Below are 25642 nucleotides of genomic sequence, written 5' to 3'. Positions count from 1 at the left end.
TTAAATTCCTGATTTTACACCAGCATGGTTCCTGTTAGACATGTTCTTTTATGATATAATCCTATAAATTGCCATAGAAATTGTATTGTCTTTTTTTCTTTTTTCTTTTTTAACTGGCGATTGAACCCAGGGCCACTCAACCACTGAGTCACATGCTCCAACACCACCCCCTGCCTTTTTTTTTTTTTTTAAATATTTTTTAGTTGTAGGTTGTAGATGGACACAATATCTTTATGTGGTGCTAAGGATCAAACCCAGTGCCTCACACATGCTAGACATGTACTCTACCACTGAGCCACAACCCTGTCCTCATCCCCAGCCCTTTTTTATATTTTATTTAGAGACTAGGTCTTGTTAAGTTGCTTATAGCCTTGCTAAGTTGCTGAGGCCAGCTTTGAACTCATGATCCTCTTGCCTCAGCCTCCCAATCCTCTGGGATTACAGGCATGCACCACCATGCCTGCCAATTGTATTGCTTTTGACCTCATGTCAGTCCTAGGACTATGATCATTCTCTCCCTTAGGGGTTGAGGTATATTATCATTTGGGAGCAAGTGGTCGTCTCTGCAAACTGAGAGCTTTTTAGTAAGAACTATGACTCCAGCAGGTTGTCTACCCTGAAAAGATTCCTGGGTTCAAACAGTCTTTGACCTAACAGTTTAACAGTCCTGCTGTCCTTCAGATTTGATTGACATCAGGTTTTGGCTGGTAATCCAAACTTGCATGCTCTCATGAGTCTAAGTTGATAGGAAAATGTCTGAAAGAGATTTAGGGCCTGGGTCTAAGTCACATACTCTGTCTTTTCTTCATTTTGGAGAAAATTGCTAGCTTCTCATGTTCAAAATGCAGTTTGTTTCTGAATTCTGAGAGTCATAAGTAGTCCCTCTTTGAAAAAGAAATTGTTGTGAAAGAATATAAAATAAAGAAAATAATATTCTTTTTGAAAGTTTTATCTTTGGATAATCTCAAAATCAAAATTTCTTGCAATACTTTATAATGAATAAATAGATTTTGATTTAAATTAAATGTTAAAAATTATCTAATACACCACATTAATCATCCTGGTGGTAACATTTATAATGTCCTCATTGAATATCACAACTTTTCTCAAAATATCATGACTTTACAAATGAGGAAATTGAAACATAGGAGGTTCGGAACTCATCTAAGGCCCAGATGAGATACAATTTTTAATTCCTTGATCCTAATTACATATCTCCTATGTGTCAAGTCCACATTTCTAGGTGAATCTGTCTCCTGTAGACCTTTTAGGCAAGATGCCCCTGTAGGAAGCATTTCAGTATGATGCTCTTGTGGCGAGCTGTGACCTATGTTGGCTACACCATTGTGATGCCAATGCTCTTAAACTTCATGTTCTTTACAACACAGGGTAAATAAATGAACCTATTAATTTCATACTTAGCATTATATATGTACTTTTGTTTTTCAAGTTATTAAAATGTTCTCTTCATGAATCCAAAGTCTCTTCTGATTTGGGGTTAAATGCAGTTGTTTTCTGGCAAAAATCTCATTATTATTTTGAACTGTATGTGCAATAGATTTTGTATTGTTTTAATGTTATATCAATTTTGTTTAACTTTAGCAGTTTAATGCAGATACTAATTTGTTTGACAACTTAAAAGCAAGAGAATGGAGAGTGTTTACAGTTATAATCTTATTTTTGACATCAGCTTTACTGCACAGCCATACTGCTTTTTGAACTTTATTCCAGTTTCTCATTCACCTTTTGAAAAATACAGAAAAACTATTTCATACCTAATTAAGATTGAATTATGGTTTAAATAATTTATTGAAATAAGGTATTGGTGATGAGAGTATTAACATAAGGTTATAGAAATCTGATGTGTTTACTTTTTGTTTTCTATATTTTAGTAAGTAAACTGAGTGAGAAAAATATTTTGGATTAACATCTAGTTTATATATTTACTCTCCAAATCTATGGCTATTCTTTTATTTGAATAAAATTCTTGTATTAAATAAAATCCCCACAGTGCCAAGTCTGCTTAGACTTAGTATTTGCTTCTTTTTGGAAACCTGCAAGAAAGACTTAATATGATGTCTGTTTTGTTATATTGGATAGTATCTGTTCTCTTATTTATAAGTTTGGAGCTCAAAAGTGAGAACTTTAAGGTGCTATGATATGTGTATATTTTTCAGTTCAATTTTGTATACCATCAGTTCTGCATTTGAACTGGTAAGTGATAATCCAGATTTTCCTCAAGCCAATAGATAAAAACAAATATATATTTTTTCTTTTTGTTGACAAGGTGGAGTTCAACTTACTCTTTCTTAGATGTGAGAGGAAGAAAAGGTCATTTCGTGCCTTGCTGATAAAGGTAAGGTCATAGAAATTATTAAAGAAATTGGGATGTTTGGTAGGCATCATTATTATGCTTTGACATTTTGACTTTGTGGCATGCTGAAATCAAAAGAAAGATAATGTATTTATACAGTAATAGAATGCACAATTGTTCCTTTAATTATCACTAAGAACACAGAAGATAAGAAATAGGTGTAAATCAACATGGCAAAGTGGATGTGGATTTGCTGTGTAATGAGCAAGTAGCTTGTGGCTTTCATTTGAAATGTTGGCTTACACACTTAGACTATTCCTCAAACATTTACACACTTAGTAATAACCTTTCTTAAATATTGATGATATCATTTTCAGGTTAATGCAAACTAGATTACAAAACTGTGCTGTTTTCAAGCAAATCCAATCTATTACCCTTTTCATGTTGATAGTTCTAGTTGGCTTTGTTGAGTTTGGAGGAAAATGTGAAATGGGTTATATGGACTCCAGGCCCACCTTTGTGAAGGCTGCCCTGTGCATTGGTGACTGTTCACTAGGAGACATTCTTAAAGCCATTCTGTCCCGTGGTGTGGCTGTTTTGTATAGAGTGCTACAGTTCTTGAAGCACTGTAAAGAAGGCTTCACCCATATATCTTTTTCACAGCACATCGGTAAGGACAGTTTTGTTTCCATTCCTGTTTTAAAGAAGTTAAAATTGACACATTGGGAAGGTTAAGAAACTTGCCTCAGGTTACATGGGCAGTAAGGGGTAGGGCCAGAATTAAGTTGATACCTCCTGCTCTTTACTGCTGTGCTGTACTGAAAATCTGTACCAGGGTTTGAGCAATGACCCTGTGGCAGAAGACCCTGCATTATCACACATCAACTCATGGGTTGAAGTACAAATGTAGACTTTTTACCAAATTTTACTTTTAGGTAGATTTCTATATTTCACGAATAGTTCTTAAATGGCCACTTAGTTTATTTTATTTTATTTTATTTTATTTTATTGTTGGTTGTTCAAAACATTACAAAGTTCTTAATATACCATATTTCACAGATTGATTCAAGTGGGACATTAAAAAGCAAATGTATAAAAATAGCGGGGCATAGTGCCACACACCTGTAATCCCACTGGCTTGGTGGGCTGAGACCAGAGGATTGCAAGTTCAAAGCCAGCGTCAGCAACTTAGCAAGGCCCTAAGCAACTTGGTGAGAGACCTGTCTCAAAATAAAAAATAAAAAGGGGCTGGGGATGTGGCCCAGTGGTTAAGTGCCCCTGGATTCAATCCCTGGTATCCCCTCCCCTCCCCTCTAAAAAAAATAATTTCTGTGAGAGTTACAATGTATTGACTATTTGATCTCCACAGTTCTGTCCATGTTTTTTTTTTTAAAGATTAAAATTGTTATATTGAAAGGTGAAGGTAATATTAAATAAACCAATATCTATTTTTCACCTTTTGATTAGTAATTGAACATATTTTCTACTTAAAAAAGGGCTCTGGGAATTATTCATCATTTCATATTTTTTCGAATATTTGAAAAATCACAAGATTAATTGCACTTTCTATGAAAAGAAGTCACTACATTTTTCTTGGAAAATGACATATGTAGGGATGTGAATCAAATACTCGTTGGAGTGAAGTTGTTCACATATTCTATGTGACTAGCTATAGAGGCAGGACATTGCTCAGAAGTTCTTTTCATTAGAAAGTTGAGGAGACCAAAGAGGGCTGAAAACCTTCCCAGGAGGGCTGTGTCATTTTCAAACTTGTTCCATATTGCTCTTAAAGGCTCACGAAAGGGATGTCAGTAATTGTTTACTTATTAGATTTTAATTGTTTTTTTAGTAATGCAATCTCTGATGAAAGCATGCTCCCTTGTTTTTTTGTTCTTTTTGCATCCATGGTGTCACCACACTGAACCCTGTCTCTAACAGAGGGAGGAACTAAGAAGGCTTTTAAATGGTTTCAGATCTAAATCTCAGTTTTCAATCCACTACCTCTTTCATGAACAAACACCACTTCAATGTGGGACACTAAAAGAACAAGGAATATATCTGAACAGCTCTTGAGAGTCTGAATGTCAGAGAATTCACGAGTCAGATTAGAGTGCTTGCTTGATCTGCTTTTAGGAATTAGACAATAAAGGAAATCCTAATGCAACCCAAAAAATGAAATAAGAATTTTTTCCCCCAGGTATTTCAGTGAGATTGTGTCAGTTCATTTTCAGTAAGAAGGAAATAAGCAAGAAAAGGTCAGGAAAGGGTTGTTTGACACTTGTTCCATGTGGACATTGCAGGGTGAACTGGTTCACAATAATCATAGGAAGATGTACTTAATTTTTCTCATATCTTTTCTCATAACAAATGAGCAAATGTAGGAAGAATAAAAATTATACTTGTTAATGTATTTGACTTTAATTTACTACAGTGAAATTTTAAACTTTTTTATACTCTATATCATTTTTTAAATATTTTCTTTATTTGTAGATGGACACAATACCTTTATTTTATTTATTTTTATTTTTATGTGGTGCTGAGGATCAAACCCAGTGCCTCACATGCATGCCAGGAATGTGCTCTACCACTGAGCCCAACCTCAGCCTAAATCATTTTCAAAATACTCAATAAAGTTCTCAGAGGGTTACTTTTCCATATTTATGAAAGATTTTATTGCTTACTTAAAAATGCCCATTAAAAGATGGTGGCATAATTTTAAGATTGCAGAAATAATGCAGTTGAGAGTATTGGTGTTCCTCCTTTGGGGGCTTAAATAGAATTCGTTTTCCCCCTGGGTTGTGGTTTGGAGGGTAAATTTATGTTTTAGTTTTTAAAATATTTTTAAAAGTTAAAAAAATTTTAATGGACATATAATGGTCTGTAACTTATGGGTTAAAATGTGATTTGTCAGTACATATATACAAGGTATAATGATCAGATTAGGGTAATTTGCATATATATTACCTCAAACATTTATTATTTCTTTGTGCTAGGAACATTCAAAACTGAAGCTAAAATTTTAAAACTTAAGTTTTCACTTTGGCTGCTGCATTGTGCTACTGTGCTTCAAAACCGTGCTGACTTGGTGTTGTGGTTTGGATGAGAACCCCAAAGGTTCATGTGTTGGAGGTTTGGTTTCCAAGGTGGTAATGGTGGGATGTGCTGTGGGCTTTTAGGATGTGGAGACTTAAGGGAACTCCTTAGATGGTTGGGGATTGTGGGATCCTGCTTTTCTTCCATAATTTTGCTTCCTGGCTCAGGGTGTAAGTGGTTGGTTCCATCACATGTTTCCACTCTGAGATATTGCTTTCTTCAGGGTCCCAGAGTTGTGGGGCTGCCCAGCTAGGGACTGAAAGCTCTAAAACTGGGAGCTAAAATAAACCTTTTCTCTTTATAAAATAATTATCTCCGATGTTTTGTTATAGTGATATGAAACTAATACCCTTGGAATCAAAGTCATCAAATTTTGTTTGTTAGAGGAAGATGGTTGGGGACCAACCAGAAACAATGATTCTTGATATGGCTACTGTCTCTTTCCAAAAGGTGGGATTTGGGGTTTGGGGCAGGTCATCAGGAACCTTCTGCAGTGCCAGGGTAAGGGATTTGGAAAAGGTTTTTTTTTTTTTTTTAATCTATTTTTGAATATTGTTACTAGTGAGATCAGAGTTTAACCCCAAAGGAAAAGGGCCTTTTACCAGGACCTGGAATGAGGTTAGAGAACCAGTTAGATGAATTGGTGCAGCAGTTTTCATTGCTGTCCCATCTTAATTAGCAGTGTTTCAGGTTACATCTCTAGGATGTATTCCTGACAGTGGAAAAGAATATTTTTAGACTCTAAACATATTGCAGAATTACTTTCGGTAATGCTGTCTGACTTGTATTTCTTTCAGGAGTGTAGAGGGAACAGCTTTCACTGAAAGAATTGTCATAGAAATCTTTGTTAATTAGATAGGGGGAATTTGTTTGTATTTTATTGTTTTAATATGCTATTATTTGATTCCTTCTGAGGCTTCTTCTAAAAAATTTCATTTGACTTAGTTTAAAGATTAATTGACTTTTCTTAGTGATTTGTGAATAAGGCAGTATCCCTAAAAAATTTGAAAAGGTGCTCTGATGAGCTAAGTAGAAGAGGTTGGCTTTGTAGGCAGAAAAGGGACGAAAAAACAAACAGAACAAAGAGCAGATCAGTCATTTCAAAGTTGCTTTTCTTATAGAGTTAAAAGGGAAGGATTTGTCATTATGTTGGCACAGGTAAATTGGGTCCCTTCTGATTCGTTGTTTTGAATTTCCCAGTTTTGGAAAACTGTTTTGTTTCAAAGTTCAGTTTGATTGGTATCAACTAGGACTGGTGACTCTCTTCTCTTGGGCTTAGTTCAGGAGCTCATTCCAAAATAATGGCCTCCCTCAAATTTCATTTAAGAGGTTGTACTTTCTTAAACTTATGATACATTTATTAGACATCTGTATTTCATCGGCAGGTTTCCCGTGCACGTGTTTGTCAACTTATCTTTTATAGTTTTAGTTTCTTACCAATTTGTGTGAAGTCCTTAGTAATTCAGATTATCAATTTTTGACTGTCATTTATAGAAAATATTTTACAGTTCATAGCTTACCTTCTATTTTAATGAGTATATTGAAGTATAGAGGTTTCACAGTTTACATTCAGGTCCACTGAGTTTTTCCTTATAATTTCTCTTAGATTCCAGATTTAAAAAGTCAAAAGTGACCAGTTAAACCATGATTATAGTTACAGGGTGGAGCATGGACGTTGTTTCTGGACCTACTGTGTCACTCTTTCCAACAATCTTTGGAGTAGTTGCTGCTAAGTAGCTGACTTTGCAGATGAAGAAACTAAGGAATAGTTGCATAAGGAACCTGTGTGAGGTAACTCAGTAGGCAACAGCTAGCATTTGAAGTGGTCATGTGATCCCTGATCCTGTGTTCTTTACTACTCTGTCATATTTCCTGATAGCATAGAACCAGCTGGGTACTTTCAAAATGATGAAGGCATTATTCATGGAAAGCATTTGGATTCAGTTAATATTTTATTTTTCTAGTCTCCAGTAAATGTGTTTTTCCTGTTGATGATCCAGAAGATCTTTTTCATCAATTTCTTTCATTATTATAGCATTATCTCCACATTTTAGGAAATTATTTGGCACAACCCTATCTCAGTATATATTTCAGTGTCATTAAATCAGTGTGCAAATGGACAAGATGGTACTAGACTGTGAAAAATTAGTTAATACAAATTTTTATATTTCTTACAAAACTTTGTACCTTGAAAAAGCTGCACTTATACCAATTATATGGTCTAACATTCTTCCTAGATAAAATTTGAATTTAATTAGATTTATTTTTTTGTGTTTTTTATCTAGTGTTTTAAGAGAAGTGAACACAACAAAAAATAGTATTTTTGTGGAATGTTCTATCATGTAAAATGGCAAAACAATTATCATAATCTATATAATTATTTTTAGTATTTTTAGACTTTTTAAAAAAGCATAAAGTGCTACTGAAGTATGTTTGTTTATCATTTACTAAAACAGAATTTTCCTATCAGACAAGGCCCTTTATCAAAAGTAGATGAATGTTGTTTATCTTTGATTGGTTCTCAAGAATAGCAGAATTTCAGAATTCTTCTAACTCATGGTTGTTTCTATAAATTCAAGGCATAACAACTAATTAAAATAATCTACATATAAAGATAGAAAAAAATCTCTTTTTTGTTTTTCAAAGGTTTGTGTGTGTGTAAGATATAACAGGGATTTGACAGTGATGGGAGGTGGGTTCGAGGTCTAGGCCTAGGGAAATATTTTGCCTTGTGTAGGTCACCTTTAGGTCAGCAGTACAATAAGCTGTTGATTTCACTTTAGATGATGGCCAGGGTGTCTTCCAGGTCTGAAAGTCATCTTGGTGAAGCAGGTGGAGATATCCTGGAGTAGGCCTTAAGCAAAAGACAGGTAGGCAACTTCCTGTAAAGGTAAGACAGTGTCCCACCTGTGGCTGTGCACCTTATTAAACTTGGAGGCTTTGAAAAATGCTGCTTCCCTTCTCTGAAAAATGTCTCAATTCTAGACTCAGGATTGTCTATTATTGTAAAGCTGTCTAGTGAATCTGATGGATAGTCAGGCTTGGAACTATTTGTATAAAAAGGCTCTTGAGTTCCTCTTTCTCACTCGTTTTTCTTAAATGAAGGATGGAAGAGGGTGACATCTTTCTGTGGGTTGTTCAGTTTTTTAAAAAACTTGTCTCTTTCCCATGGAGGAGGATGTTTTTAATAGCATGCAAAGGGAAACATGATAGTCATTTGTGTCTATCAATTCTTGCACCACATACATTTTGATTTCCTATTGAAACAGGTATAGGAAAACAGATATATATATATATATAATTGAAACAAGTACTTTCCTTGTTGGAGCTTAGCTTAGGAGTGGCATTATGAGTAGAGATACAAATATTTTGATGAAGAATTGCCATTTTGCCTTTCTATCCCAAGATAATGTGTAGTTACATTTGCACTGTACTTGTCAGGTACTGTGCTAAAATCACCTGGTGCATATTTCATCTGGTTGATGACTCTGTAATGGAGAGAAAAGTTTGTAGTCTTCTTTTTATAAATGAGGAATATCAGCAGCACAGTTTTTATTTATCTGGTCCAGAATAACCCAGCTAGAATTGGTACAGTTGAGATTTGAGTTTAGGTGAGTCTGACTTGTAGTATTTATGAAAGATAATGGTGTATGTGGTTTTCATATAGGGTCTTCACATCTCCTCCAAGATCATGAGGTAGAGGTGAATTAAATTTTTAAAATTTTTTTATTATTTGTAGTTATACATGACAGTAGAATGTATTTTGACATCATACATACATGGAATATAGTTTCCCATTTTTTTGTTTTGTTTTATGTGATGTGGAATTACACTAGTCATGTATTCATATATGAACATGGGAGAGTTATGTCTGATTCATTCTACTGTTTTTCCTGTTCCAATCCACCCTCCCTTCCCTTAATTCCCCTTTGTCTAATCCAGTGAACTTCTATTCCCTACTCCACTTATTATGTTTAGCATCCACGTATCAGAGAGAACATTCAGCCTTTGATTTTTTTGGGATTGGCTTATTTCACTTATTTCACAGCATAATAGTCTCCAGTTCCATCTCCATTTATCAGCAAATGCCATAATTTTATTCTTCTTTAGGACTGAGTAATATTCCATTGTTGTATATATATCACATTTTCTTTATTCATTTCATTGACTGAAGGGCATTTAGGCTGGTTCTATAGTTTAGCTATTGTAAATTGAGCTGCTATAAACATTGATGTGGACCCATTATTCTAATATGCTAATTTTAAGACCTTTGGGTATATATATACACCGAGGAGTGGAATAACTGGGACAAATGTTGGTTCTATTCCAAGTTTTCTGAGGAATTTCCACACTGTTTTCCAGAGTGGTTGCACTAATTTGCAGCCCCACCAGCAATGTATGAGTGAACCTTTTCCCAACATCTTCACCAAAATTTATTGTTGCTTGTATTCTTGATAACTGCCATTCTGACTGGAGTGTGATGAGATCTCAGTGTAGTTTTAGTTTTCAGTTGTCTAATTGCTAGTGATGCTGAATATTTTTTTTCATATATTTGTTGACTGTTTGTATTTCTTCTTCTGTGAAGTGTCTGTCGAGTTCCTTTGCCCAATTATTGATTGGGTTATTTGTTTTTTGGTGTTAAGTTTTTTGAGCTCTTTATGTATCGTGGAGATTAATGCTCTATCTGAGGTGCAAGTGGCAAAGATTTTTTTCCCGTTTTTCAGGCTTTCTGTTCATGTTCTTGATTGTTTCCTTTGCTGTGAAGAAGTTTTTTAGTTTGATGCCATTTCATTTATTGATTCTTGATTTAACTTTTTGTGCTTTCAGAGTCTTGTTGAGGAATTGGGTTCCTAAACCGATATCCTGGAGATTTGGGGCTACTTTTTCTTCTAACAGGCACAGCATTTCTGGTTAATGCCTATGTCCTGATCCACTTTAAGCTGAGTGTTGTGCAGGCTCAAAAGAGAGATAGGTGTCTAATTTTATTTTGTTATATATGGATTTCCAGTTTTCCCAGCTCCATTTGTTGAAGAGGCTTTCTTTTCTCCCATGTGTGTTTATGGCACCTTTGTCTTGTATGAGATAATTTATGTGGGTTTTTCTCTGTGTCTTCTATTCTGTACCATTGGTCTTCATGTCTCTTTTGGTGCCAATACCATGCTGTTTTTGTTACTATAGCTCTGTAGTAAATTTAAGGCCTGGTACTGTGATGCCTTCTGCTTCACTTTTCTCACTGAGGATTTCTTTGGCTCTTATTTTATTCTGGGCCTCTTAATTTTCCAAATGGATTTCATGACTGCTTTTTCAAATTTTTATGCAGAATGTCATTGGAACCTTGATAAGAATTGCATTAAATCTGTATAGTGCTTTTGATAGTATGGCCATTTTGACAATATTAATTCTGTGTATCCAAGAATGTGGGAGATCTTTTCATCTTCTAAGGTCTTCTGCACTTTCTTTCTATAGTGTTCTGCAGTTTTCATTGTAAAGGTCTTTCACCTCTCTTGTTAGATTGATTCCCAAGTATTTTTTTTTTTTTTGAGGCATTGTGAATGGGGTAGTTTTCCTAATTTCTCTGAAATTGGGTTTTCAAAGACCATTTATCTGATGTCATGTTTATATAATATTATCATTGCTGTAATTTTGTTGGCAGTACAAATTAAATGGATAACTTACCCTTAAAGTTGCTTATAGGTAGTGTAAGAACTGGCCCCAGAAGAAATATGAGAAACATTGAGATTTTTTTCTCTGTCTTGTCTTTTCTTTCTTCCCTTCTGTGAGTTCCCATTTCATTTAATATACTTCTTCAAAAATTAGCTTCTAGCTAGAGGATTCTTTATTGAGGTCTGGTCAATACATAGAGGAAATAATTAAAGTACAGAATATAGGATGCATAGTTGGTTTGAATTTTTTCCTTTGTAAGTAATCTTCTCCTGATTGTCATGATTGTGTAAAGCTTAAGTTTATGACTGTTTCTCTAAGTGAGAGACTGGAAATTGCTGTGAGTTTTCAGGCTGTACCCAATTCTCAGTTCAGGGTTCTTTCTCCTTCTCTGCCCTTCCTGTCGGCATCCCAGAGAAGCACTGAAATGTAACTGAGTTTATCTCCTTTATTACACTGCTGAGGGAGTGTTATCAGCTGGATTCCAGCCCAGAGACTTTTCTTTCACTAGGTGATTATGCATTCAAGGAAGCTTTTTGGAAGAGGATGTCTGTGAACAATGAACCACATACCAAATTTGTATATATGTACATTTTCTGGTCTACAACTTTTGTTTGTTACTAATAAGATACTACTGTGATTGCTCATTCCCCAAGGGTTTCTTATTATTGACATACCTGCTCATTTATTTGTGGTTTACATCTTTCTTCTATTTTTACAAACTATTTAAGATTTTATATAAAACAAGCAGCTTATTAATAAAATAACTTTTTATCCAAATGGAATATATTTCATAATCTTATATATGTATTAATGAATATATTATATAAACATATCAATCTCATAGTAGTGGGCATTATAACATGATATATTCCTTAATTCATGTGATGTCACATTATAAATATCATATAATTACTTATGGTAAAATTACATAATCCTTAGTAAATTTCACAAGCATTTCATTTAATATACTTAATCAAAAAGTAGATTCTAGCCAGAGGATTCTTTATAGAGGTCTGGTCAATACCCAGAGGAAATAATTAAAGTACAGAATATAGGAGGCATAGTTGGCTTGAATTTTTTCATTTGCAAGTAAGTAATCTTCTCCTGATTGTCATGATTGTGCAAAGCTTAAATTTGTGACTGTTTCTTTAAGTGAGAGACTGGAAATTTCAATTTATCTAATCCAGAGGGCCGATGGAGTAGGGTGGGTGGGAGCAAAATGATAGGGAATAGTTTGGACTGTGACAAAATAAGAGAGTAACTGCACTGCTTAGAGCATTTATATTCACAATGTAGAAAAACTCTGATAGCTTAGTAAACATGGGCAAGGCCAGATGTATATGATTTCATTCCACATTCTGTGTAGACGTAATGTCAACAAATGGGATATATTTGTGATTTACGATAGGATAAAGCAAATGACTTTCAATCATCCTTTAAGGAACATGTGATTTTTAAAAATTCATTTCTCTTTTATTTTAAGCTAAAACTTCCATGAGTAGAATTCCCTACAACCGATAAGAATATTTGCTACATAAGAGGTGTGTTATACATTTAACAGTGTAGGCAGTTCCAACCCTAAACATCCCCAAAATTAGTCTATTCTCATGCATTCCCACTGTCATTACCCTATTCTAGGACAGTATCATCTTTGGGCAAAAATATTGCTAAAACCTACAACCTACAAAATATTTTTTTTTCTGATTCCAGCCTACTAACTGTCTCAAAGTCAGAATGTTCCTCTAAGGATTCAAAAGTAATGATACAACTTTTTCAATTAAAAGCCTTTAATAGATTTCCATTGCCCTTGGGAATAAAGTCTTTATGAGCTTCCTACTACTCTGTCTGCTTTTGATTAAAAAAAAAATTGGCCTCAAGTTAGTTAACTGGAAGATCCCATTGAATGGGGTAAGAGTTATGACTACCCCAGGGAAGTTAAGAAATTTTACATGGACTTATTTAGGTGTGATGGAATTTTCAGACACAAATAAAAAGATATTAAAAAAAAAGATATATCATAAAATATCTACTGTAGACATAAGCTTCATTCCTATAGATTGTGGCTGATCAATTCCAAAAATGTCTCAAACTTCCCTCTCCTTCTGTGTATACTCCTTGCAATATGACTTTATTTAGAAAAATCGTCTTTTGCTGAGTGCCATCGCACATACCTGTAATCCCAGTTACTCGGGAGGCTGAGGTAGGAAGATAGCGAGATCGAGGCCAACTTCAGCAACTTAGTGAGACCCTGTCTCAAAATAAAAAGGATTGGGGACTCAGCTTTGCCCCTAGGTTCAGTCACCATTACACTTGAGACATTTTGCCAGCATTAAAACATTTAAAATTCTGTGGAGGTTATGATTTGGATTTGGAGTCCCTCAAAGGCTCCTGTGTGGAATGCTAGGTCCTCAGTGTATCAGTAGGTGGGCCTTTGGGAAGGTGATTGGATCATGGGCTCTAACCTCATTGCTGGACTACACCACTGACAGATTTATAATTTGATGGCATTATTGGGAGGTGTCAAAATTGTAGGAAGTGGGACCTACTTGGAGGAAATAGGTCACTGAGGATGTGCACTAGAAGGATATGTCTTGTCCTGTCCTCTCCTTCCCTGTCCCTCCTTCCTTATCTCTCTGTCTGTTCCTCCTGGCTGCCATGAGGTAAGCCATGACATCAGAAGCTTTTCTCTGACCTGTCCCCTGCCATGATGTGACTGCCTTGCCACAGGCCTAAAAGCAATGGAGCTTGCTGACCGTGGACTGAAACGTCTGAAAGTATGAGCCAAAATAACTCCTTTCTCCTTTAAGTTGTTTTTTCTCAGGTGTTTTTGTCAGAGGGTCTAGACGCTGATTAACATAGTGGAACATAATTCTAAATTTAGATGGCATTTTTTTTTTTTTGGTAAATAAGATATAGTTTCAGGAGTCTTATTTTTTCTTGTTTTAATAGTATACTAGAGCCCCAACCAAAAATAAATCTATAATGTTCTTTTGGTATATCAGTACCACAAGCCTCTTGTATGGCATCCAAATTTCACCTGTTCCTAATGAATTTTTACTATAAGTAGTAGAGTGATGATGTCCCTGATGTATTATCTCAAAGGGAACATAATTGACTTTTAATGATGATATTTTATTTCTTTTCTTCCTATATATTTGTTTAAATTTACTTGTGATTAAATTGTGGAACTTTTTGCAAAATTGTGTAAAAATTTAAAATTATAGTATATAATACACCATAACCTAAAGTATCTATAATGAATTGACATTATATGTGATAGGCATTCTGAGCCAAATATGTCTAAGCTTTGCGACAACTTTATGCTATCTGCATTTCCCAGATGAAGAAATAGAGGCGCTAATTAGCAAAGTGAATACATTAAGATTAAAATCTTAATCTTAATCTGTCTGCTCTTTTTGTTTCTCCTGCAGTTTTGCAGAGAATCCTTCCAGAGAGAATCACCATAATATACCATGGCTTTCATGGTCCCAAATAGGAGACCTGAGAAGAAGCCCCAGTCTTCCTCAGAGCAATAGATGGTTACTGTTTAAATGAGGGGAAACTCTGCCCCTCATCTATGTGGGATGGGTGGGTTTGGAGGTTAGGTCATGGGAATAAGCTAGGAACAAGATTTAGGAGGAAGAAGAAGTAAACAAACCAAATATCTGTAGCTTTTTTCACCCTTATATACTCTTTAATCACCATCATGTGGCAGGTTGTATTTTTCTGCCCTCTGCTCCACCCCAAATAGAGGGGGAGGGATGAAGGGAGAGCAGTGCAGGCTGTTGGAATTTGTGGTGTGTTGGCATCTAGCAGTGCATTTTGCTGTGGGATAAGTCCTGTGGCTTGTTTTCTGCCTTCGTGAATAGAGCCTTTCCAACTTTGCCAAGCCTCCAGTTAATGCGGTCAAGGGATTTATTATGAAATGTACTAAATCTTGGCATGGAGCTAATTGCATATAATAAGAAGCGTGCTAGAGACTTGGACCTGAGAAGTGACACATGCAAAAAGCATTCTCTTTCTGATGCTGCTGAAAGAGGTTTTGTGTAAGGGAATGTCTACATGTCTGCACTTATTGCTAATGAGGTAACTCCCCCACCCCCAAAGTATATTTCTGAGTTACTTGTTAAAATAAATGAAGAGATTTTTCCCTCTTTTTTGCATTTGTATGAACAACTGGCAGTTGAAGTATGAATATTTATTTACTATATCCACTTCTAAACTTCTTAACATATCATAAAAATATATTCATGACAGTTTAAACTACATGAACATAATTATGCCTTAGAGTAATTCTTCTATAAAGATATAAAAAAGAAGTTGTCTTAATTGTCTTGGGTTGATATAACAATATACCACAGAGTGGGAAGTTTAAACAGCAGAAATGAATTTTCTCACAGTCCTGGAAGAACAAGGTACTGGTTGGCTTTTGGTGAGGACTTTCTTCCTAGCTTGCAGATTGCCACCTGCTTTTTGTGTGCCCACAGGGTGGAGAGGCAGAGCGTATTCTGTGGTGTTTCTTCTTCTAGAGGGCAGTAATCCCATTCTCATGACTCCACCCTCATGACATCATCTGAACCTGATTACCTCTCAGTGTTCCATCTCCAGGTACCCTCACATTGGTGGTTAGGGCTTTAACATATGCATTTGAGGGGGACACAGTTCTGACCAGGGCATAAAATTTTAAAGGAAAGGGCAAATATTGCATCTTTTAGAGTTCGTTATGTATCCCCAAAACTTTATCTAAAAATGAAGCTTAAAAAGAATAAAGAACTGTTTTTATCCTTTTCTGTTTTTGGTACAATTTGTTGTCTGAATTTTCTCAAAGCTTTATTAGGATATTCATCTGTATATTCCTTCTAGGACCATAAAGTACAGAATGTGTGTAGTAGATGCTTAATATTTGATTCATTTAGCACTTGATAACTTAACACGCTTGGTAACTTAATATCTTCTGCACTTTCCCTGTCTACATGCCACTTGAATCTTATTATTAGATGTGTAGCGATAAGGCAATAAGACTTGGTTCAATGGAACAGTCACCACACTTCAGATATTATGATAAACATTCCTCTGCAAATAAGACGAGTGGATTCTGGTAACAATAGCCTGGTATATTTAGGGAATAAATGCAAAGTTTAATGGATTTCTTCCCAATTTAGTAATATTCCTGTGCTCGAAAAGCTAAGGGCCTGATACTTAATAACTTATTATAGTGGCTTCCACCATATGGTTAACAATGGTATTTCTGATACTAGTGGTTTTTGAAATAGCAGTCATCCTGAGCTTAAGACACAGTGGTAGTGGCCATGAATTTCATCCTTGGCACAGCAAAAGGGAAATGTTGGAATGAAAGAGTATGTAGTATTTGAGGGGGCGGGGGAAAGAGATAATTTCAAAACTACTTTTAATAATAGAGTATCAAAGAGGTTGTGCCCTCCATCTAGCATTGCAGGTTCATTTGTATCTAGGGCTTATGAAATCTGTTAGAATAGTGATCAAATACCAGAAATAGGCATTGATTGGGGTGATTAGAACCTTATGATTTCCAGACAAAGAATGGCTTGCTTGTTTGTTCATTCAGCATTTATTTACATAGGCTCTTCTGTATTGAGGCACCATGCCAAAGACCTAAAAAAGAGAAAAATCAATGATAGATTTTACTGTCAAGTCCTTCATTTTTATTTACTTGCCTAATATTAAGTTGAGTTCCCCCTACATATAAAGCACTGTCTTGCCTCTTGGGATTGAATATACAAACCTCATTAAAAATGGTACTTTTCAAAAAAGCTTATTGTCTCATTTAGGGAAATTCACATAAACATGTAATTGCTCTTAGTTATTAAGTTTAATAACTTGAGGTTTGGTGCCAGGTCTAAATGGAAGTTAACATCTAAGAGGAATGTAACAACTTTCTAAACAATTAAATAAGTCTGGTACCCATATCCCAGTAGATTTAAGTCCCTTCTATCCAGAAGGTGGTCTGGTAACCAATTTCAGTGTCATCACCTGAGAGCTTATGAAATACAGAATCTCAGGTCCCACCTCAGACCTCCTGAATATAGTCTACCTTTTAATAAAATTTTCATGATTTATATGTGTATCAAAGTGTGAGAAGCTTTAATATAAGGTTTGTCTTGAATTCATAATTAAAGGACTTGAGATTTTTTAATCTCATTGTTGAGATGTTTTATTTGCATATGCATTATTTTTTAACAAGCTTTTGTTGAACATGAGGGTTTATTGAATGTACACTAGCTACTGACTGGGAATTGAGGTCAAAGAGAAAAGATAACCTTTAATCATAGCTCACAGTGAAATTCTGTAATTCAATAAAGAAGTAATTATGTCGGTATGGAGAGGAGACATGATTCCTAAACTAGACCTTGAAAGATGCACGTGGATTTGTTCAGGGGGAAGGAGAGAGCATGGATAGGTTGTTGAAAGTCTTAAAAATTATTATGTGAACTTAGTCAAGTTTTTATATTTTGGTGCATTTTGTCAATAGTGTACATTGTACTTTTGTTCAGAAAGAGTGGGATAATGAACTTTAGAGTTCCTTATGAGTGGTTTTATGTCCTGAATAGTTTCTTCATCTGTAAAGTGGGAATATTAGTCCTGTAAGATTTCAGTGAGGATGTTAGAAATATTTCAGCACTATGGAATCCAATTAAGTTTTAAGTGTTATTAATGATTATAAGAATAATTTTAATTTTTTCTGTGTGTAATGTTTCTAATTTACCAAAAAAAATAACAATGTGATGTGCTTAAAAGAACAGTCTTCCTCTGTAATATAAATGAATTGAAAACATGTAAGAATGAAAAATTATGAGTCAGAATATCCACAGATGACAGAAAAAATATTTTTACCTTCTCAAAGAGGAAAATTTGCAAGCCCAATATTCTCTTTTGGCTTTAGACTTTGCACTTAGTGTTTATAGTCAATCCCAGGACAGGCCCTCTCTGTCTATAGTAATGGGCCATTTCAGACCTTCTTAATGAGGCTTACCCCCATGCCTTTTAAATATTTGAATAGGAAATTTGTGTGAAGTGGACTCTTCACCATGTTGTGTGTGGGCTTCCGAAGAAGAAATAAATGCATATGTTCTTAGATAAAAATCAGACTTCTCATTCTTATTTTTTTTATTTCATAAATTCAGGAAATACATTTTGGTATCATGCTGATAAAGAACAAGTGATTCTTTCTTGTATAAACAGAAATTGAAATTAGATTTCTCTAATCAGTGAGAAAGAAATGTTCTTTATTTGGTGCTCAGGAACTGGGTACGCTTGTTTTACGGCTGGAGTCTGATATGACTTCAGGCAAAATTTCTTGGTGCCTTTCCATTCTTGTAAAATGGCATTCTGAGAGCTACCAGTAGAAGGCAGAATGTAAATGGGAGGTATTAATCTCAAAACAAGGCAAGAATGGTGGAGAGAGTCCATTGCTGTGTGGCAGAATCTGAAATGGATACCATCATAAAGCGGGCTGAGGTACAAAATCTGAGTCTCACAGTGAAATGTGCTACTCAAGGTAAACAGTTCACTTTTGTTGTCCTTGGCAGTTCTTGAGAACCTTGTCATGTTAACGTAGTTATTGAAATTGAATTTGGAAATTGTAATGTTGCTCTCGTATTTCACTTAAAAACAGTGCTGCTGACTCCCACCTTGAAAGGAATCACATGTATCTCATGAGCAGGGTACTGCTAATATTTTTGTAAATCCATAAAAAGGGTAGTGAAATGAAGTACTGTTAAAAAAAAAAAAAACAACACAACTAACTTGCATTTTCTTTTTCCAACTTGTTTGCAGGGAGATGCATAATATAAAAGTAGATTACTGCCCAGGTTCTCTTAACAAATACACAAATGTTAGTCACTGTGTGTCAGAGATTGCCTGGGGTCTCTGTGACCTTGGCAACATTCCAGGGGTTACGTTTTCACATAGATAAACTGTTCTTGAACAGTTTCTCCAATGTATTGGCACAGGCCAGCTTTTCTTAAACACTAAGCATTTATACTTTCTTTCCCCACTTATTTTCCCTAACAAACTTAGCCATTATGGGGGCAAGTGTGGGGAGAGAAGAGAGAAGGCCCTAATTACCACTTATGTAGACATTTCCATATGGTCCAACGTTGTGATTCCTGATCTTGATATACATTTGCCCTATATTTTATTTTAAAGGATTAACTTTTTAAGGATTTCCTTTTTGACAATATTCTATTTTGTGTATTGGCCCCAAAAGAACAGTTAAAAGGGTATTTATAAAACTTGATATGTAGTTTCCTTGACATATCTTTTGATATTTCTAAGAGTTGTTTATTTGACTTTTGGTTATTTTGGAATTATTTGAGGAAAGTAAAATTATTATAGTTCTTCAAACATGGTAATCTTGGTCACTGGATACTGAGAGAGTGTGCTCTTTATAGCAATTATTTTTCTTTTTTGTTCTTCTTTCACATTTTAGCCTACTCCTTAAAATGGTTGTATAATTAAAGTAAGTTCCTTTCATCATTATTGGAGTCTCAAAATTGTTTTAAAATTCATGATGAAGCTTGTAATTTCCCCTTTTGAGTTCTCTGAGTATTAGTCAAAACTTACTCTGCAAATACCATGATAGAGAAGACTAATAAAAGAAAATAGTGAATATAGATGTCCCAAGATCCTCAATGCACCTTTGTATGAGAGAGACTTGGTAGGATCATGTTCAACTTTTAATGGAAACAAGTATCACAAAATTCTTTTTTCCTGCTGGGTTTTACAGTTGTATAGCTAGTCCAAAGTCTAAAATGTGTTTGTTCTTGAAAGGAAAATGTCTCGCATTGCTTAGATTAATGGTGCTTTAAAACATGTTTATTCAAAAATGGCAGCAAAGAGGTGAATAGGCTAAATGCTCTGCATTAGAGATCACTGTGTCATATACAACAGATGCTGTCAGTGAACTGTTTATGTAGCTGCCATCAATTTTCTTTGATTTATTGTCTATGAGAAAATTGAAATGTTTCGTTTCTATTTTTTAAACAAATATGGAGATTTTAGACAAACATATTCATTAATTTTAAAAATCAGTTCCTGAAGAAACTTTAGCCTGCTGCATGTCAGCTCTATTGTTAAATTATATATTAAGGTTCTTCAAGAGTTACTCCATGGAGAAATTGAATCAAGGAAAACTATTTTGATTTTGGGTTCTTAGAGGCATCCATTGGTTAAATTTGAAATATCGTACTTCAAAACAATCATTAATAAATACTCTTATGTTTGGGATACTTGACATCTGTCATCTTTGAAGGGTTATAAAAAATGTGCCCTATGTATATACATACAGTTAATATGTGAAATTTTTCCTAAGCCTTTGTTTTGTTTGTGTTCGGTTATTAGGAATCATTTTTAGAACATTCTAAAATATTCAAAAGTTTTGTACTATATGGTTTATTTAGTGCTAAAATGTTATACAAACACAAATCATAAGAGGAATGGATATTTGCAGCTATATGTAGTTTGTTCTAGAGAGCTTTTGGTTGGTAGTGGACTTCCATTCTATTGGGGACACAAATATATCTTTCAGTATGTTCTTTGTGACAACTCTCACCAGTATCACCTTTTAGATGTAACTAGCAGGATAGCAGTAAAAACTTTCTACTTCCAGAGATTTATTTTTCATTCAATGACGTAGTCCTGGTTAAAAGCTCTTTGGGGATTTGTAAAAAATATATTTTTCTAATACCAACTCAAAGGATAAAAATGAATAATATCTTTCATTAAGGGTTTGAAAAAATTATTTATTCTCTTGTTGCTGTGTTGAAGTTGATGTGACTTCTCAAATTCGTGATATATTTGTCTGTGCATGTGTGCATTGCCCATGAGTATACATGATTTTAGACAGTTAAATCTAGGCTTGATTTTCAAAACATCTGTTCCAGTATAGAAAGAGGAAAGTTTGGGAATGAAGTTTTTAATTAACACTTGAGAGGTGATTTTTTTTTTTTTGGATGCCTTGAGATTGTTGAATCCAAATCTGAAAGTTGAAAATTAACTACAATTTTCAACCATGATCCATTTCTTCACCAGTTAATTATATAATTTCTTTGATTATGTTTTAATATTAGGAACTTCTGAAGCTCAAAATTAATGAAAAATTATTTTAAAAACTAGAATTAATTAGAAAAATAGAGTTTTTTTAGAATATATTTACAAATATCAAATGCCAAATTGTTTTTAACATCCTAAATGAAAATATAAATTTTTTGAGGGAAAAAAACACTGTATAATTTTTTAAATACATTTTTGTTTAAAGGTGAAGCTTATGGAATTTTGTGAGAGTTATTTTTTTCTTTTGTCCCTACAAATAAAATTACAGCTATATCCAAGTGTTTCAGAATATATTTGGGTCTTAGAATACTAAAATATTTTATAAAATGGTTAAATGCCAAAACTAAAACTCTATCATAAGGAGGGGCTTGGGCCAATAAATTAATATAAACAATACACTGAATCACAAGTAAGTAAATAGAGGATGTTGATTTGAAAGGTTGAATATCTCCTGCAGTATTTCTGATTATGTGTAGTAAGGAATATTCATAAAAAGGACTAATTGGTTTATACCTTGGCTTATACATGAATCTGAAAGTATCATAGGGAAGGAAGTCTGAGACAGGTTTGCATGATAGGTTTTGCTTGCTAGTCAGGCAATTGGAGTAGGTTTGGAGCCTTGACCTTGCCTTTCAGAAGCTTGCTGATAAGAAGAGCTGCCCACTCCCCAGCTAAGCCTGGCTCCTTGCTGCACCATTACCACAGGGAGGTGGATTAAAGCCCCAGGTTGGAATCACATGGCTTGGCTTTTGTCCCAGTTCTTCCTGCTTGTGTAGGATGACCTTGAGTGGACTCCAAAACTTCTTGTGCCTTGGGTGCTCCCAGTGTAAATAGGTGATAATAGTATCTATTCCTGCATGACTCACAGATATTCAGTCATTGTAGATAATGCAGTATATTTGAAGGCATTTGGGAGTTTTGGCTGGTAAGATGTTATTCTTCTGTCTTGCAATTACCCAGAAAACTAGAGCATTTGTAGCTGCCAGCTGCCCCCATTATACTGCCCCACAGCCTCTGGTTAGAATATCTGGGGCATTTTAGTAAAACTGTTAAAAGTGTTGAAAGAAAGAAAAAATCAGCTGTAATGTGCATATGTCTTTCTGGTATTTTTTCTAGGCAGTTAAAATAAGAAAGACAATAATGGATTTATTCTTTATATGTTGCTTTTTCCATGTAATATTATAGCACAAAGGTGTGTTTTTTTTTTCTTTTAGCTCCAAAATCTTTGTAAACATTGTTTTTGATAGGTGTATAAGACATTCAGCCAGGGAGACACAATGTGATTTGCTTGCTTCTTCTATACTTGGATGTCTAGATTGTGTCTAGTTTTTGATCGTATATGTAATATCATGCCATTGGGCACATCTTTATAACAATTGATCTTATTTTGGCATGTCTTCTTAGTATTGATTCCTAGCAGTGGAATTACTGAACAGAGTAGTAAAAGTGCTTAAATGTTCTTCATAATTATTCAAATTATTTTTTGAAAGATTTTAAGGGTATTCTACATTTGCCTTTTGGACTGGGCATTTTCTTGGCTTACACACTTTAAACACACTTCTTTTTTCTACTCCTTTCAAATATGCTCCTCAGACACCTCAGCACACTTAAGTAGAATCATCATTTTTCTCAGGTGTTTGTCCACCACGTTGATTAATACAACTTGAAAATCCAGGGTTTTTCTGAGGTGGGACTGATTAAATATTAGTTTTCTGAGGCTGCTGCAACCAATTACTACACACTTATTGGCTTAAAACAACAGTTTTTTTTTTTTCTCTCACACAGTGGGAGGACAGAAGTTTGAAAACAGTGTTCCTGAGCTGAAATCAAGGTCTCAGCAAGGCTGTGCTCCCTCCCAATATTCTAAGAGAGAATTCATCTCTTTTCTCGTCCAGCTTCTAGGGGCTGCTGGCATTCTTTGAGTTGTGTCCTCCATCACTCCAGTCTCAGCCTCCCATCGCATTGTCTTCTCCTGGTGTGTGTGTGTGCAGTCTCCCTCTGTCTATCCCTCATAAGGATACTTGTGATGGCACATTAGGGTCCACTGGGTGTTCCAGGAATCTCCCTATCACAAAATCCTCAATCTAATCACATCTGTTAAGAGCCTTTTCCCAATAAGGTTACATTCAAGGCCGTGATATTAGTTTTGTTCCTAAAATGAGTACTTTGAATGATGATTTGGATTTTCCTTTAAATCTTATATATTCATGGGAGCAAAATAACTGAGATGACTGGGAAATGATGTAGTTGGGAAGATGAACATAAAGATGTAAAGACTATTATAGTTGGAGTATTTCTACAAGTATTAAAATGACTTCCTGTTAAATGTGGCATACTTATATTTATTGAGATATTACAAAAGAAGAATTCATAGTTATAGTCAATTTTTAGGAAACTTCATCAGAATATGAAATTTTCTACTTCAGACTCATGGAAAATCAAGAGAATTTAACATCGTCACAGAGTTAAGCAAGATATTTAAACCTTTCCCTTTGAAATGGGAGTGTCTGTACTGAAATTAAATTGAGCATGTTTTCTCTCTATAAACACTCTTGATGTCAACCAGTGTCTCTGTTCACCCACACATGGTGGGTTTCAGGTATATTTTTTGGACAGTCTACACCAGGCTCAGTGCTTGCTGTTCAAATTGCTACTGTACAGTTTCAGAAAATAGCAGGTTGTCACTTGTAGACTCCCAGGTGCGAGAGGAACTCAGGGAAGGTGGGAGAGAAGGCAAGGGTTAGAAATAACCTGCCAGTTCTAATCTTCAGAACCTTTGCATAAACAAGATTGGAATGAAAACAGTGTATTTTTTTTTTTATATTTAGAAACCTGTAACTTATCCAATCATAACATTCCTTGCTGAGTGCATGCACACTTTTAGAAAGACACCACAGTGTAATGCTTGAGGTCCCCAAATCTCCTTCAGTGCTGGCTTTGTGTATAACTTGAACTTAAGACGTCAATTGGCCGCATGGTGTATTTTTATATTGCGTTCAGTAAAATGGAAAGAAAGGATAAAATAACTAGTAAAAAATAGTTAGCAGAGTGGTAATAAGTTTTAACAGCATGTTACATGTTAATCAGAGTGTCTATTCCTATATGTCACATATTTTTAGTACCTAGCCTCAACTAGATACATTGGAAATGTGTTAGAAACAAGAGCTGAGGTCTCAGAAAAGTATAAAAGCAATCTAAAATAAGCCCAGTGTCCTGCACCTGATTATTTTGAGTACAAATGTCTGTATTATTTGAGGCAATAGTTGGAACAGCAAAGAAGCTGTCTGTATTATTTCAGTAAGAATATCAATCAATAAGTTATTTGATTACTTCTTAAGGAATGAAATAATTTTGTAATTTTGTTATGGCAAATCTTCGGAACTCAAATGAGTTACAGAATAAAGTATGCTTCTAGGTATGTTCAAAATATACTTCTGGCCCACACATCTCTAAAATCTGAAATACAATTTATCAAACAACAGAGCTTCAAGATGAATACTGCCTCCCTCAAATAGCTGAAAAAGCCCTTAAAATTTTACCCCCAGAGTGCCAGACATCCACAATTCTATATCTCATCTATAGGAAAGGTAGATAAAACTTTAACACTGAGTACTGAAAGCCTGGAGACTCTTGGACAAAGGGCAATTTAGATATGCCTGCTCTTAATACTTTGCAGAATAGGGAGGGACCCTCAGCCAGAAGTGGAAAAATAAAAGAGAATTTTCTTCTCCTTAAGCAATTGAGCATAGAAGAGAGCCAATATTTTCTAAACTGGGTGATATGATCCATTAATGGGATCATGACATCAACTAGCAGTTACACAAATGAAAATAACATAGAAAATATCATGTAGGAATAAGTATTGTGAAGACTTTTGTTTCTGTTCTGTAACAAGATGTAAGATCTAATACACTCTTCTGAGATCTGGCTCATTATTGGGGAAAGAGTGCCTAGTACACCACTGGTTCTTTGTGTTCAGGTCTTGGGAGGGTCTCAGATACCAGATGGCAGTTATTACTGCTGTAGATGATTGTAGGGGAGCAAACAGAGAATGACCTGAGGCTTTAGACTTTGTTTAACATGACTGAGAGATTTTCCTCTACATTCTTGACCAGCTGTTCACTTTCCTGAATTGTGGACTCAATCATCTCCAAATATCTATAATCTAGGAAAGAGCAGTGAAGCTGGGCACAGCAATGCACACCTGGAATCCCAGTGAATTGGGAGGCAGGAGGATCACAAGTTCAAGGCCAGCCTCAGCAACTTGGAGACACCCTGTCTCATATAAAAAATAAAAAGGGCTGGGGTTGTACTTCAGTGGTAGAGAACCTCTGAGTTCCTTCCCCAGTACTGCCCCCAAAAAGCAAGAACACAGAAACAAACAAAAACCAGCAGTGAAATACCACTTTATAGTTACCACATTGGCAAAAAATGATATCCAATATCCCGACATTAATCTGAATGTGGCAAAAGAGAAATTAT

The 25642-nt window shown here is 35.0% G+C and overlaps 1 protein-coding gene across 3 annotated transcripts in view; it reads left to right on the top strand.

Annotated features, from left to right (window-relative positions):
- Positions 1 to 25642, top strand: part of BMPR1B (bone morphogenetic protein receptor type 1B) — a 370882-nt gene that overhangs the window by 107749 nt on the left and 237491 nt on the right. For 2 of the 3 annotated variants that reach the window (XM_081303655.1, XM_081303651.1), the window contains exon 2: positions 2288 to 2356. The exons of the other annotated variant lie outside the window; for it this stretch is intronic. The gene's annotated coding sequence lies outside the window, so the exon portion shown is untranslated. The remainder of the gene's footprint in view (positions 1 to 2287; positions 2357 to 25642) is intronic. 3 annotated transcript variants of the gene reach the window in all.

The sequence above is a fragment of the Spermophilus citellus genome (assembly GCF_964194105.1).
Source record: "Spermophilus citellus genome assembly, chromosome: 8".
Classification (NCBI taxonomy): domain Eukaryota; kingdom Metazoa; phylum Chordata; class Mammalia; order Rodentia; family Sciuridae; genus Spermophilus; species Spermophilus citellus.
The sequence above is the reverse complement of the archived record's forward strand: the minus strand, read 5'-3'. Positions and strand labels throughout refer to the sequence as shown.